The 14,690-nt window shown below is 34.2% G+C and overlaps 1 protein-coding gene across 3 annotated transcripts in view; it reads right to left on the bottom strand.

Annotated features, from left to right (window-relative positions):
• The window catches only part of inaE (inactivation no afterpotential E), a 98,635-nt gene that overhangs the window by 69,360 nt on the left and 14,585 nt on the right, over window positions 1–14,690 (bottom strand). The window contains exon 1 of one of the 3 annotated variants that reach the window (XM_073087630.1): window positions 13,501–14,578. The exons of the other annotated variants lie outside the window; for them this stretch is intronic. The gene's annotated coding sequence lies outside the window, so the exon portion shown is untranslated. Of the gene's footprint in view, window positions 1–13,500; window positions 14,579–14,690 lie in introns of those variants that run through there. 3 annotated transcript variants of the gene reach the window in all.

Here is a 14,690-nt window from a genome sequence, read left to right on the forward strand (position 1 = left end):
AGAGCTAATTCAGACCACACCGTTTTGTCAGTCAAATAATCACTTACTTTATAGTACGCTTTTTTACATAGCGTTAGTTTAACGACATGTTTAAACTTTTTTTCTGTGAGATTCAAAATGTGGTCGGGTATTTTATTGTAGTAGCGAATACAGTTGCCCACGAAAGATCTAGCCACCTTACATAATCTATGTTTAGGAATTACTAATTTATTTCTATTTCTGGTATTAAAGTTATGGTGGTTACTATTTTTTTCAAACATATCAGTGTGTTTTCTTACATACATAATATTTTCATAAATGTATTGACTATGCACCGTCAATATATTAATAGTGGGAAACAGTTCTCTTAGGGACTCACCACGCCGCAGACTATATATTGACCTTATTGCTCTTTTTTGAATAGTAAATATAGAGTCTATGTCAGCAGCACTGCCCCACAGTAGAATGCCATAAGACATAATGCTGTGAAAGTAACTGAAATAGACAAGTCTGGCAGTGGGTATGTCTGTTAACTGTCTAATTCTTCTGACTGCAAAAGCTGCAGTACTAAGTCTGCTGGACAAAGCAGAGATGTGGGGACCCCACTGGAGTTTAGAATCAATGGTAATCCCCAAGAAAACAGTTTCATTGACGAATTGCAAAGTCTCACCATTTAGAGCGACATTCATCCCCGTACTCCTTACATTTGGTAGCATAAATTTAATACATTTAGTTTTATTAGAATTTAAGAGTAGGTTGTTTGCATCAAACCAGTTCTGAATTAAGCAAAGAGTTTCATTAATATCGTTCGTATCCTGTGATTGTCGTTTTACTCTAAACACCAAGGAAGTGTCATCAGCAAACAAAACAACCTCAGATAAATCCTTTACTACATTTGGCAAATCATTTATATAAACTAAAAATAGAAACGGACCTAGGATGGAGCCCTGAGGTACACCTATTTTAATATTAGAACCTGCTGATAATTCTCCATTTACTTGCACTCGTTGGACTCTATTGTTTAAATAAGAATTTATCAACTTTAGAGAATTTCCCTGAATACCATAATATTGTAATTTTAACAATAAGGTTTTATGATCAACACAATCAAAAGCTTTAGACAAGTCACAAAAAATACCTATAGCATCATGTGCTTGTTCCCAACAATCAAAAATATGTCGCAGCAATTGAACACCAGCATCTGTGGTAGAACGGCCTTTAGTAAAGCCAAATTGCTTTTGATGTAAAAGATTATTTAGTTTAAAATGAAGCAACATTTGCTGTAAGAGGATCTTTTCAAAAATTTTACTTAGAACAGGCAGTACTGAGATGGGTCTATAATTGTTGGGATCTTTAGTATCACCTGCCTTAAACAATGGAATTATTTTGCTATGTTTCATTAAATCAGGGAAACAGCCCTGATCAACACACATATTAAAAATAGTGACTAAGTAGGGAGCTAAAGTTTTAATGATTGATATACAAACTTTTACTGACATTCCCCAAATGTCCTCTGTATTTTTAACAGTTAATTCTTTAAAAGCTTTTAATATGTCATTAATTAAAATATGTCTAAATTTAAATTTAATGTGACACTGACTTAAATTCTCTTTAAGGATGGTCATTGCTTTAATTGGAGATGATTTTAAAAATTTAGTAGTATTAAATGGTATATTCGAGAAAAAAGTTTCAAATTCTTGTGCAATTTCTTTATCTGAGGTAATCTGACCACGTTCAGTAGTAAGAGATACTTTACTGATACTTAATCTGCAAGTTCGTGTTTCGGCATTAATTATTTTCCAGATTGTTTTAATTTTATTATCAGCATTTTTTATTTTATTATGTATGAACTTAGATTTAGCTGTCATACAAACTGATTTAAATATTTTAGAATATTTACGAACATATTCATTGAAGTGAGGGCTACAGTTATTCTCTCTTTCACTATAAAGCTCGAAAAGTTTACTTCTACTTAGACGAATACCTTTAGTAGCCCATTCACAAAAACTAAGTCTAGTACTCTTTTCATACCTAACTTCAGAAAATATTTTTTTAAACTCTGTGTGCACTGTGGAGAAAAATGCAGAATATAAATTATTAACACAAGTGCTATGGTTCAGAACTGACAACTTATTTAGTAGCACTTTATTATATTTTAATAAACGGTGACTTGTAATTGGTCTATGAAGAAACTTTATGTTCCCTTCCTTGGATATGTTATATTGGATATGGACAGACTGCCCCTTGTGATCAGATTTAATCTGATTTATTATAGATTTTTCAACTACAGAGCAGTTACAGAAAATGTTATCGATGCAAGTAGCAGAGGATGAAGTCACCCTGGTTGGCTCAAAAAAACTATATTCTAAGTTATATGATCTAAATAAGGAAAGTAATTTTACTTTCAATGTGGTGTTTTCTAAAATATTCACATTAAAATCACCACAAACAACAACATATTTCTTACATTTGCAAATAATATTCAAAACATTTTCCATTACACCTTCAAATCTAGAAAATGTTTCTATGTTAGGGGGCCTATACACGCTAACCACAATAAGGCTATCCAGCTCGACACATGATAATTCAATAACACGTTCAACCGAGAGCCCCACTCTATCTTTCATAATATATAAGCATGCAGTCCATTTACTATTGCTAAATGGCGGCTGCCGCCCATGGACATCTGTAATCAACTCAAGATGTTACCAGGCAGGTACAGGATTAGCAGTGGTGCCGCTGTAGTCGAACCACAAAGAGTTCTAGCACCTTTCCAAAATAACTACACATCGGAATAACTAGTATCGGATCAGTTGCATTCACGCAGACAAATGTTTACATTTGCTATCTCTGATTAGGTTTGGTGATAAAAATAATAAATTCCGGGACGTATTGATAATAGTTAGCCGATAACAAACTTGCGTGAATTTCATAATACGAGTAGCTCCATCCGATAATAAACAACTATTATTACTACGTTGATGACAATTTAACTACCAGTTTAAAGTTATAATCTACGTGTTTTGATAACAATTATAATAACTATAGTTATTTCTGCCTAATAACAATTCAGAGTTAGATGCTGATGAGTGTAAGTGGTTCGAAGAGTGGGTTTCAGGGAAGGTTTTAGGAGGCGCTTCAACTTCTTTCTCAAAAGTAGCAATCTGTAGCCGGCTTCAGGTGGGTTTATTTGGGTTTGGTCATAGATATCCATAGGTTGCAATGGCTAGTTACCATCACGTGGACTGTAAACTGGTTTTCAACTTTTAAAAATATTAAACTATTATTAAATGTTAAACTTTTATGTACCTAACTTTTATGTGAAGTATTGAAAAAACTATCAAAGCCAAATCTTTCCTAAAGCGGTAGTGCACATAAACTAAATGTTTTTCGATCGTGTAGGTCCTCACAAGGGCGCTCTTAGCGAAGTTTGTCAAACGATCAACTCGAGCCATTTCCCGCGCAGCTCCATTTCAACTTTCTCGTCGAAAAGCCCCTGAGGGGAACTGAAATTAGCTCTTTATAAGTACGTGACTTTGACGCTTATATTTATACTTACTTGCAAAGACGTAAGTCTCTTTGTATGTAATTTAATTTACAATGCGATCTTTGTATTCAGCTTCGTTACTAGACATCAATATGTAGACGTTTTATTGTAATCCAATTCGATGTGAAAACACGTTTCAAACGTGGTTCATGACATGGTGATATTTTAAAACAAAAGCAAAAAAGAGTTTTTCTCTAAATCCAGCGATGTTTAGCGACTCTTCTCATGGTACAAATGTTCATAGGCAACGTGATTACTTTCCATCAGATAGCGCATCTACCTCATCACTACATTTAATTGTAAAAAAAACATCAAAGCATTCACATAGATTTCATATTATGAATAACATACGAACTATTAACTTTCTACTTGATTGTAATTACTAATATGTTTACTTTCTACTAAATCTTCTAAATAGAAGATGTCAATGTTTCGACACGACGTGAAGAACGGTAAGCCGATTCGATGGGAAACAACGGAAAGTTCCACAAATCGTGTTGAGACAGCAAAAAACTTAACACGCATGTTTTTGCTTTAGCTAAACACGATACGATATACAATATACATACCTAAAGAAACACAACGAAATTGTTTCGTAAGCGGATTACTCTCAGGCATTTATGCTTACGCCCAGAAAAATAAATAAATTGTAATAAAATGTATTATAATGTTTGCGTTACATTTAAACTTCATTAATAAGATTAAATTTTGCGTAAAATGTTTAAATGAAAAATCTCTAACTTTCATATTTAATTACAAATATTATTGCTTCACATCATCTTTAGGTAATCTTAATGTTTCATAAAAATCATGCCTTATTCAATATGTTATATAATATTACTAGCTGACCCGGCAAACGTTGTGTTGCCATATAAATAAAAAAATGTTAAGGGTGAACAACGTTTATCACTTAGGGGTATGAAAACTAGATAGTAGCCGATTCTCAGACCTACCAAATATGCATATAAAATTTGGTGAAAATTGGTAAAGCCGTTTCGGAGGAGTACGGTAACTAACATTGTGACTCGAGAATTTTATATATAAAATTATATGTGGCCTTAATACATCATATCAGGTATTTTAAATTATTAATTACATTTGCGGACCGATTAAGGGAGCCATATGCCATAAGGATAATTAAACTAATTAATTTTCCGAAAACAAATACCAATGTACCAATTCATGTCATTATAGTTTGTTATTGTTTTATTCATGCAATACTTGTTTGTTACTTACACGACACACGTACAATCAAAGAAACATGATGTGAATAGTAATGTTCCAGTACTAGTGCTTAGTAGTCTGCAGCTTTTAATAAAAGCGTTCAAACACATTTATTACAAGCGAAAGTACATTAGAGCAATAATGATAAAATGTTAATAGCAATATACATTTTAACCACCTAATACGGGTCATTCAAAGTTAAGGCATGTGTCTTTTTTTTATTTACTTATCATTTCACAAACGTTACAAAAATTACAATAAAATAGCACGAGAAAACCACAAAGGTTTATATTACTAAATCAATTTTTAGAAGTCATGTGCGAATTGACAATTGCAATTATCACTTCCTTTAACCGAAAACGAATATTTCGTGAACGGGTTTCCCCTTAAGTGTTACTGTAAATAGTCAATAAGGGGAATTGTAAGTCCTTAAAAGTATTCGAAGTCTAAACATCTATCTAACCTAAGAGTGAATTACACACATTTGAAGGTGGTAGAAGTGGTAGAACCCTTTGTGGTTCGACTCCGGCGGCACCACCGCCACACCTATTTCTACCTAATAACAGCAGTGTTAAGCGCTGCTGTGTTCCGGTTTGAAGGGTGTGGTAAGGGAGACTTTTCCGAGGCGTTCCAGCTTAGTCCTCAGGGGTAGCGGCGCATCTGTGGCTGACCTCAGGTAGGAATATCTAATCCTATCTGGGGTTGATTACAGATGTCCATGGGCGGCAGTAGCCACTTACCATCAGGTGGACTGCATGCTCGTCTGCTACTCTTACATTATTAAAAAAAAAAAACATGCACTTTCACAATACTTTATTTCGCTAAAACATTCTGGTTACATGGTTGGAGCATAAATAATTTAGCATCTACGTAGGTACATGTTAATTTGCTAAGGAGGGCAAATATTTCATATAAAAGCGTTAATTAGCAGGTTTGCTTACGAACGTAACCTAAAAACTAATTATATAATTCATAACTAACACGCATGATTTAAAATGCATATTTATCACGCATATCTTTTTTAATATATTTCGTTTTCACGTAATTCTGTGTGACATTACATAATTGCCTCATTTGAATAAGTAATACATTCATATATGGACTAAATGAAGGATGGTTAAAAATACTCTTGTTACTGACCTTAGTCACACTATCGAAGATATTGGCACCATTTCCGCTATGTACGGCTATGCCAACACACTAAGCGTATTGCCACTTGCCAGCTGCCGGTTCTTGGATCACCAAAAACTGTAAATTGTTCTATAATTTATTTAATATTTATTTGCATATCACCCGGGCATGCCTTACAATGGTCATTGAACTTAACTGACGTTTTAAGGAGCCCGAAGTCGATTCCTATCCAAATAAAACTAATAAATTACTTCCGTTTGATCGTTTACTTGGCTCACTTACTTGACTCTGTATGTAAACGTAAAATACCTCCCCCACTATTTATCAAAATATGACGAAAGTTGCTAGTTCGAAATTCTTTTGAGTTGAAAGATGCGAAAAATTGGCCGAATCAATGAGCCTTTACAATCTCCCGTTACAGAAATCGAGGGCATTAACTGCGATTCTAACAACGCATTTCCGTTATTATAGCAACTTAGTCGTTTTGTCGTGACGTTTTTGATGGATTTTGAGGCCGTTTTATTACAAATAGCACATTTAAATAAGAAACACAGATACTAAGAGTAGTTTTCCTGTCATGCCAGTTTGTATCCGCGTGTGGATCTGGTCTGCATGATTGCCACTTTTATACTTTTTTGTTATCGAGGGGGAAACCTTCACCAAAAACTATCAGACACATAATAAAAAACTGAGAAATGCCGAAAATATTAACTTACCTTTCCCTAGAACTCGATATGGATCTAAAAACCTAATGTTTGAAGGGGCCAAAATTTACAATAAATTACCAAAAAATATAAAAGAAATTAAACCTATAAGTATATTTAAAAAGAAAGTGATGAAATATGTAATGGAAAATATAAATATATAATTTAGTTAATAGTTTTAAAACAACATTAATATACATAAAATTCAAAAATTCAAAACAATGCTGATGGCTTTTGGGGAATATATAAATAAATATGTATATAATATATAACATATCATAAGCACGCTCACTGTAACAAACCAATTCATAAGTTAGCATAAGTTGTCTTGTAAGTGAAATTTTGTAATTTCTTAAGACAATAAAGATTCTTTAAACCGAAACCTTCAAAAGGTACCCGACAACGTGGGAGCGACGCCGGGTTATATGGCGACTCTGATTGCGATTGCCACTTTTATCCTATCGTTTTATAGATATTTTTCTGTCGACGAAGACAATGCATCGAATTAATGCATGCAGGTGCCCTTAGTCTCACTATCGCATGCTATACGTAAAAAGTAATAAGATATAGATAAGATGAGATATTCCCAAGGATAGAACCCAACACCGACCAAACACTGTTGGTTAACGAATTCATATTTACACATCATATTCTAATAAGGTTTTTCATAATACTATTTCAGTCTATTCGGTTTGAGGTCGACTGAAGTTTAGGCAAATTAGTGTACGTCATCGTCTCTCTTTAAATAGAGCCTTTGTGCTTATTTTATACAGATTCAACCCGTAAATTCTACGAAAATAAATAATAAAAGGTATAGGGGTACAACCTTTATTATTAGATCAAATATCTCCGGATTAAGGGTAGATTATGTAGTCCATATTTGAAAATATATTTACATAATGGATTTTTCTATACCCGTAGAAGGTTCTGAAAATATTCATCATTATGATATTACACGTTTTTATCAAATCAAACTCAATATTAGCAAGAAGTAGGCTTCTCATATATTTTTTTCTGAAAGTAAATGCTAACAAGCACGGATTATTATAATTTTGTATTTTAGAAGAAGAAATATTAGAAGCCAAGTTATAGTATAATTAGGTATAAGCCAAGAGGTTTGGAGCGTTCTCCACCACGCTCCAATGCGTATTAGTATAGAGAGTTCCTCTAGGTTAGTGACCAATCCGTGTCAGATGTTTTCAAACCACCCGTAAAGCTTTCGACGAGATTCAACGTGTCTTTTGAAGCACATTGCGACTAGCAATCAGCGATCTAACTTCCGATCGTCCCTGACGCTGCTTCACTTAGTTGCAGAACGCTCCATAATTCTTAACTAGACATCAACATTACCTTAACATTCAATGCTCACCGGTGTTTACATACAGAATTACGCAATAAAACAATCAACATATTACAACTGAGCCTGAACAAGTTAAACTGAAACCTTACGCGCGAGCGGCCGGCAAATTTACGTAAGGCGACTATCCAATTACGCGAGACGTAAACGGATGAATCTTGTTTCCGTTGCGCAATATGCATATTATGGAGATGTGCATCATCTGATAATAGGATTTCGTTGCTCAGAACTGAATATAGGTATCGGAAGATTTTAAGCAGTTAAGAAAACGAATCGTTTCCGAATTTATTCATGATTCGCAAGTAGGCAGACATGCGAAGCCTGGAGAATACATTTAATTTTACATCGGATATCAGTAAAGCTTTTGTATATCTTGTCAAATTGTTGGATACCCTATTTTTCTTAATTAATAATAGCCATACGAACGATTTCATTTATTCGAAAAAAAAACTTTGAGCTGTTTTGGGTAATGTGTGATTATATACGAGTAATATATAGAAGTGGAAAAACAAAAATATTCACGCTTACGAAACTCAACCATAAAGAAACACTAACACTATTTAAAATTAACATACATATATTCAACATTATCATAATTATAATTGAATCATTATTAAAGATAGGTATATGTGTATACCTACTTTTTGTTTTATACTACCTTTTTTGTGTCTAATATGAATGTAATGATTATAATGAAAGAGTTAGTGATAATATGTAATCTTGTTATCTCTGAGTTTGTTCTATAGGTAAGTTAATCTCAAACACACAAATAATTTTAAGAATCAACGCAATAAATAACAAAAGAAACTAAAATTCATTTTCATATCCTTTTATTAATTATTTCTGTTTCGAAGCTCTAAGATAAAAGATAGATAAAAGGACCAGTTAGAAGTAGTGCAGAATCTTAATTTTCTAAAGTTGCTTATTCAAACTGTTAGGTTAGGTTAGGTTAGAAATTCGACAAAAAAAAACATGATTTTTACAAGTTTACCTATCGATATCAATAAAGTTTGTCAATCCTTACGAAAAACAAAGAAAGTTAGTTGAGAAATAAAAGAGAAAAGCTAGTCTTTTGTATGTGTAACTAATTAATAAAATTACCGTGACTTCGCTGTAGCCCAGAGGAAGTAATAAAGCTTAACACTTAAGAAACCTTCAATTCTTCTATAAGCATATGTAATCACATTCAATGAACCTTTGATTATTTTATCTTTACAAACATGACGTTGCGGATTTTTACTCATATTTGAAATTCAGAAGTCGCACCACAGTCATAAAGTAATTAAAGCTGAATTTATTTCTTCTCGTTTATTTATATCATGTTTCATAACAGACTGTTTAACTTTGGTTCTCAACTTTTAAATAAAAAGGAGTACCAAAACATAATATACGTGAAACGTTCTTTGAACGCGTTAAATATTTTGTTTGCTGCAACAATATTTCATACGTCCAATATTGTAATATCACGTACACATATTAATTCACAGGAAATTCGTCTTAACATACGTTTATATATTGCAGACGCTATGAAAGATGTGCTATGCTAGCAGCTAGATGGTGCCAAAAGCCGCAATTGATATATTTTTGAAACCCGTTTATTTCGTTATTGTCTATACTTAGCATCTCTAGAGTAATTTTGGAAACCCTGTTAATTGGCTACAATTGCACTAATATTATAGAGTTCTTCTATTTTCAAACTGATGTGATACCGTTGCTTTGAAATAATAAAACATGTAATTGATGCATTGTTCATTCATCTGTTACACTGTACAAGTTACACTGTTGAAAAAAGGAGTGGTTATTATTCTACTAAATAATTTAAAACAACAGTAATTTTAAACCTTAACCTTGCTATATTAAAACTGGTTTTTACACGAGTTATTTTTTCATTCATCGGTTGGTTTTTATTTCTTGTTTTCAATAACGTAAAATATTGTATCATCGTTCAAAATTATGGTATTATGAATGGCAGTTTAATTAATATTATTATAATGTTCGTGGTAACTTAATTTTGGGTTTGCTCGCATTCTTTTTTTCCTTTATTATAATAAGTTATCATAATAAATATGTATTGTAATTATTTGTTTTGAGAATTCTTTACAAACTCACGGTCATGATCTTTTTTGTCACCGATAGTACCTGTTATTTTTTACAGTATAATAAAGTAAACTAATATATCTTAGAAAAGTAAACAAGTCTTAAAAGTCATATTTAACTGATAACATATTAACCAACTTCTTTGTTTTAAACCTATAACTTTTATTATATGTAAATACAAGCACATACCGTATTCTATTCTGTTGTATTACTGTGTCATGTTGATGTAGGTACTTCCAACAATATGTTTATCTTTATTTACATATTTCTTCATTTTCGTTAATAAAAAATGCCAGCTTATAAATGTAAAATCAAAATGAGCTTTTATATGAGCAATTGAGCATAAGTAATTTTCATCCACCAATCCATATTCAATCCCATTGCAAATTAATCTAGTCTAATTTTACCGGACTTCCCAAAGGAGAGAGGTTATCTATTCGTCACGTGTATTTTTTAGTCCAGATTGGGCGATGTTATTTATCACATAAACAAATAAAGTTATTGTGCTTTCAAATCAAATTACCAAATTAATTGAGAGCGTCCATTTCGTATAACAACGTTCTGAACGATTTGACAAACTGCTTAATTTTCTATAAAACTTCAATATAAAGAAATTTTGACTCATTGGCGACGAAAGGCAAATTCGATTTCAAATTCCAAATTGAAATTGAAACGACACCATTAGCGAAATAATTAAATTCTGTTTTAAAAGCCGACGCATACCCCTCCAAGGTCTAGTAGGACAAGTCCGAACAAACGTGACAAAAAGGGCTTAAATAGAAACTCCAGTAACCTAATTTTTCCATAAAGAAGTCCCAACTAATTTAATCCCTTCGTGACTTCATAAAGATGTAAAACATGTAATTTATGGTCACACTTGGCTAAAGCGAGCGCACTTAGAACACAAATAGGAATGTAATTACATTCGGTACAAGTAAAAGCCTCTTTTAATTAAAACTTTCATGAATGTTTAAAAAGATCCAAACTGGTCTGGTCTTACTGGTCTTACTATGATTATGAGTAAACTTTACTATGATTTCACTGAGACTGAACCAAACATGATTAAGAAAACACTGCATTTCTTATAGGTTTATTTATTTAGAAGTTAGGATGCTAGGCTAGGCTAAATGATAGCCAAATTAACTTCTAACATTACATTTCTAAAATACCAATTTCTTTACCAGTAATTTTTGGTCAAAAATTCATATCATTCTCCCTGCAGTAGGGGGTAATAATAATGAACTTATCGGGTGAAATCTATATACATAATATATTGTATTAGATTCAATTCCTAAAACAACGAATATAAATAGAAATAACTTTATCGAACAGCCTCGCGGCTTTTGTAAATCATAAGTAATGTATAAAGACGAAGATGGTTCTCATCGAGCAAATTGTAGATTTTGGATGACCGAACTCTAGTGACTACATTTAGTTTCAGAAAGGCCGATAAGCTGCCGGTCCCGATTGTTATCATTGTGTAGCAGTTATTGAGCCGTGCCGGACGCCTTTTGAGCGGTTCGATAACATTGAGCGTTAAATTTTCAAATTTATAAAAATACATGCCCAGCATTTGTGACTGAGTACACACTTTTTTTTAATATAGGAGTAGCAGACGAGCACGCAGTACGTGGCCACTATAGCCCATGGACTTCTGTATTGGGGTGGATTAGATATTCTTACTTGAGGTCGGCCATAGATGCGCCGCTACCCCTGAGGACTAAGCTGGAAACCCTCGGAACAGTATGTCTCCTCTGTATGTATGTCACACCCTTCAAACCAGAACACAGCAGTGCTTATCACTGCTGTTATTAGAAAGAAATAGGTGTGGTGGTGGCGCCGCCGGATTCGAACCACAAAGGGTCTACTTCAAAACAATTAAAACGTTAAAAGTTAAAAGAGTTTCAGTTGAGCCTATTCAACCTTGAATTTGATGTTGTTAAAAACCTTGATCCTGATGTCTAATAAGTTACCGACATAAAACACAAGTACTAGTATAGTAGTAAGATAAACAAGTAGGAGCCCCATAAAAGCTTTCATTTAAATTGTTTTCGGCCGGCGGACGTTTATTTACCGCCTGCCAATTGTTTGCCGTCTGTTCCTCGCTCAATTGATTGATCGACTGTGCGTTGGCTATTTGTACACTTGACCGGCAGAATATACCTATGGACGTTTTAAACAAATTGTTTAGAGTCTAGAAATGAGTAGGATCCTTCTTTCATGTTAAGATGTTGACAGTTTCAGCATAAAGTTTGAATATAGGAAATAGATATAATATGTACAGATAAGCTGAGTCATTTCCACCTAAAGGTATATCTCCATTAGCATTCATATCAGAAATCAGTATATCGTTTGTGGTTGCCTTACTGCTGACATTGTTGATAATATCATTACATGCGATATGAGTTTCATTTTATACTTTGGCAGAACATTGGATTTAAAATCTACATTCTGTATGATTTTTTATGATTATACCTAAACGATGAGGCAGACGGGCTACCTGATGGAAAGCAGTCACCGTCGCCTATGGACATTTGCAACACTAGAGGTGTCGCCAATGCATCGCCGGCTTTGGAAGAGAACTCTTTTTACACCTTTTTTGAAGAGTCCCATGTCATGTATATGAAGATAGTAGGGCTTTACTGAAAATATGTGTGATATGACGAACCTAACGTTAGTGTCATCGTCGATTACAATTGTCGAAGGGTCATCAATGCAGTCGCAAACTTTGAATAACCCTTTTCAGAATTTTCAGGTATCTTTACCATAAGTTCGTTCAGAAGTTTGGTGATATTTGGTGGTAATGAAGTTGTATGTAGTCCTTTTTCAATCAAAGCTTACATTCATATGCATCAGACAATGAGCGTCATTGTGCGAACCACCTACACCAATAATCACTCTCGAGATAGGTCGAGATTAGCAAGATGAACCATAAAAACGGTTAAATATAGTGAATTAGTAACTATCTGTAGTGTATAGGTCAGCCGGAGATAAATCTGTGTTGCTCGGTTTAATCCATTTCTTTGTTGTTTTATTTAAACGTGTTTCCACAGTGCTCAGAAAAAAGGAGCGACACGTGCCAAGAAAAATCTAAAAATGATCTACGTTGAACTTAATTAATTGCATTCCAATATGTTTAGGAGTACCCACAGTTTTTTCTTCAAAAATGTGTTCAACTGTAGATTAGTTTGTGTATCATTGCACAAAATCTGATCGTGTTAAAATTTTAATTGAATTAAATTAAATTGAATCATGCAAATGAAGAAAAATTTTAACTACCTACAAAATTACCTAAACGTGTTGGTGACAACATATCATATTCAGCATTATGCAACGAGGTCGCGACTTTCTTAAACTTAACTTTAGTCATATGGATCTGGATTCAACAGGTTTCTAATTCTGCCAAGTACATTAACTAGAATGGTAATTACAACTAGAGCGGTAAAAATTTGATTGGCTACCTCCACTACTCGTTCATGTACGTTGGATCAGACGATGTGGACTCGGACGCTGGCCGGCGAGACGCTAATGACATTCAATCATCATCGCCTTTGCACTCACTGCCACTTAACGTTCAACATGTTATGTTACGTCCACAGGAGACACGTCCCACTTCGCGCTGTTGACCGAAGATCAGCGGTAACACGGAATAAACACAGGCGGTGGTACAAGCGAGCTCCTTTCACTCGAACACCGAACTACACCAAAATACACCTTCTAACCTGACGTAAACTTCAAAATCACCGCAGCCGGCCGCCTCGATTCGGCGGTAACAGTGAGATTTTCCAAGAAAGTTGTGTTTTTAATGCATAAGACGGTCCGGTCAGCGATTTACATTAAATAACCGACTGGTTTCTGTCATACGATTATGATTTGTTTACAGTGATGACGGAGACGGCGCGATTACGTGCGGAGCGTTCGCGGCACGCGTCGGTCGGCGACCAGCTGCCTGCGATACTGCGACTACTCGGAGCCGTTTCGCCGCGCGCCGCTCCGACCGTCCACCGGCTCTTACGACGTTCCGATACCACGGCTGCTGATTTTCAACGAAGCGCTCCGAAACCACCCGAGCAGATTGCACACACGAGGCGCGTTACCGCCAAATAGTGTTTTCCTTTACGCTCGCATCGTCTTCGTGGAGATAACAGGGGGAAATTTATATGCGGGCACACCGACAGATCGCAAGATTTCCTTTTCATAACCGGTTACTAATAGATAACAAGACAATACGACGAAGTAGCGGAAGTCCCGAAATGTATTGTCAGTTTCTATTTACCAGAAGTGGCTTTATAATTAGCCTTCATGTTTCCACAAATATAAATAATATACTACAGTTTATCCTGAAAAGATAATTTATGGAAAATAACAATGACAAATTGTAAATTCCCTTTTTATAATTGATTTATATTAAATAACACAAGGCGGAAATATACCACTAAAATTATGAAATCGTTGTACATCGTTTCATAATTCCTCGATGAGTTAAAAGGTTAAAAGGTAAAGGTAGAGTCGAGCGTAGCACGGCGACATTAATGCTACGCCAATGCTTTATACCAATATATAAATGGACACTGTACCCTTACCATGAGTTTTTACGTTTTGACAAATATGACTGTTTTGGTATTTGTTTACGTATTGGCCCATACTATTT

This window comes from Epargyreus clarus, unplaced genomic scaffold (genome assembly GCF_041222505.1).
Source record: "Epargyreus clarus isolate Ecla_fem2 unplaced genomic scaffold, WU_Ecla_fem_2.2 ptg000026l, whole genome shotgun sequence".
Classification (NCBI taxonomy): Eukaryota; Metazoa; Arthropoda; class Insecta; order Lepidoptera; family Hesperiidae; genus Epargyreus; species Epargyreus clarus.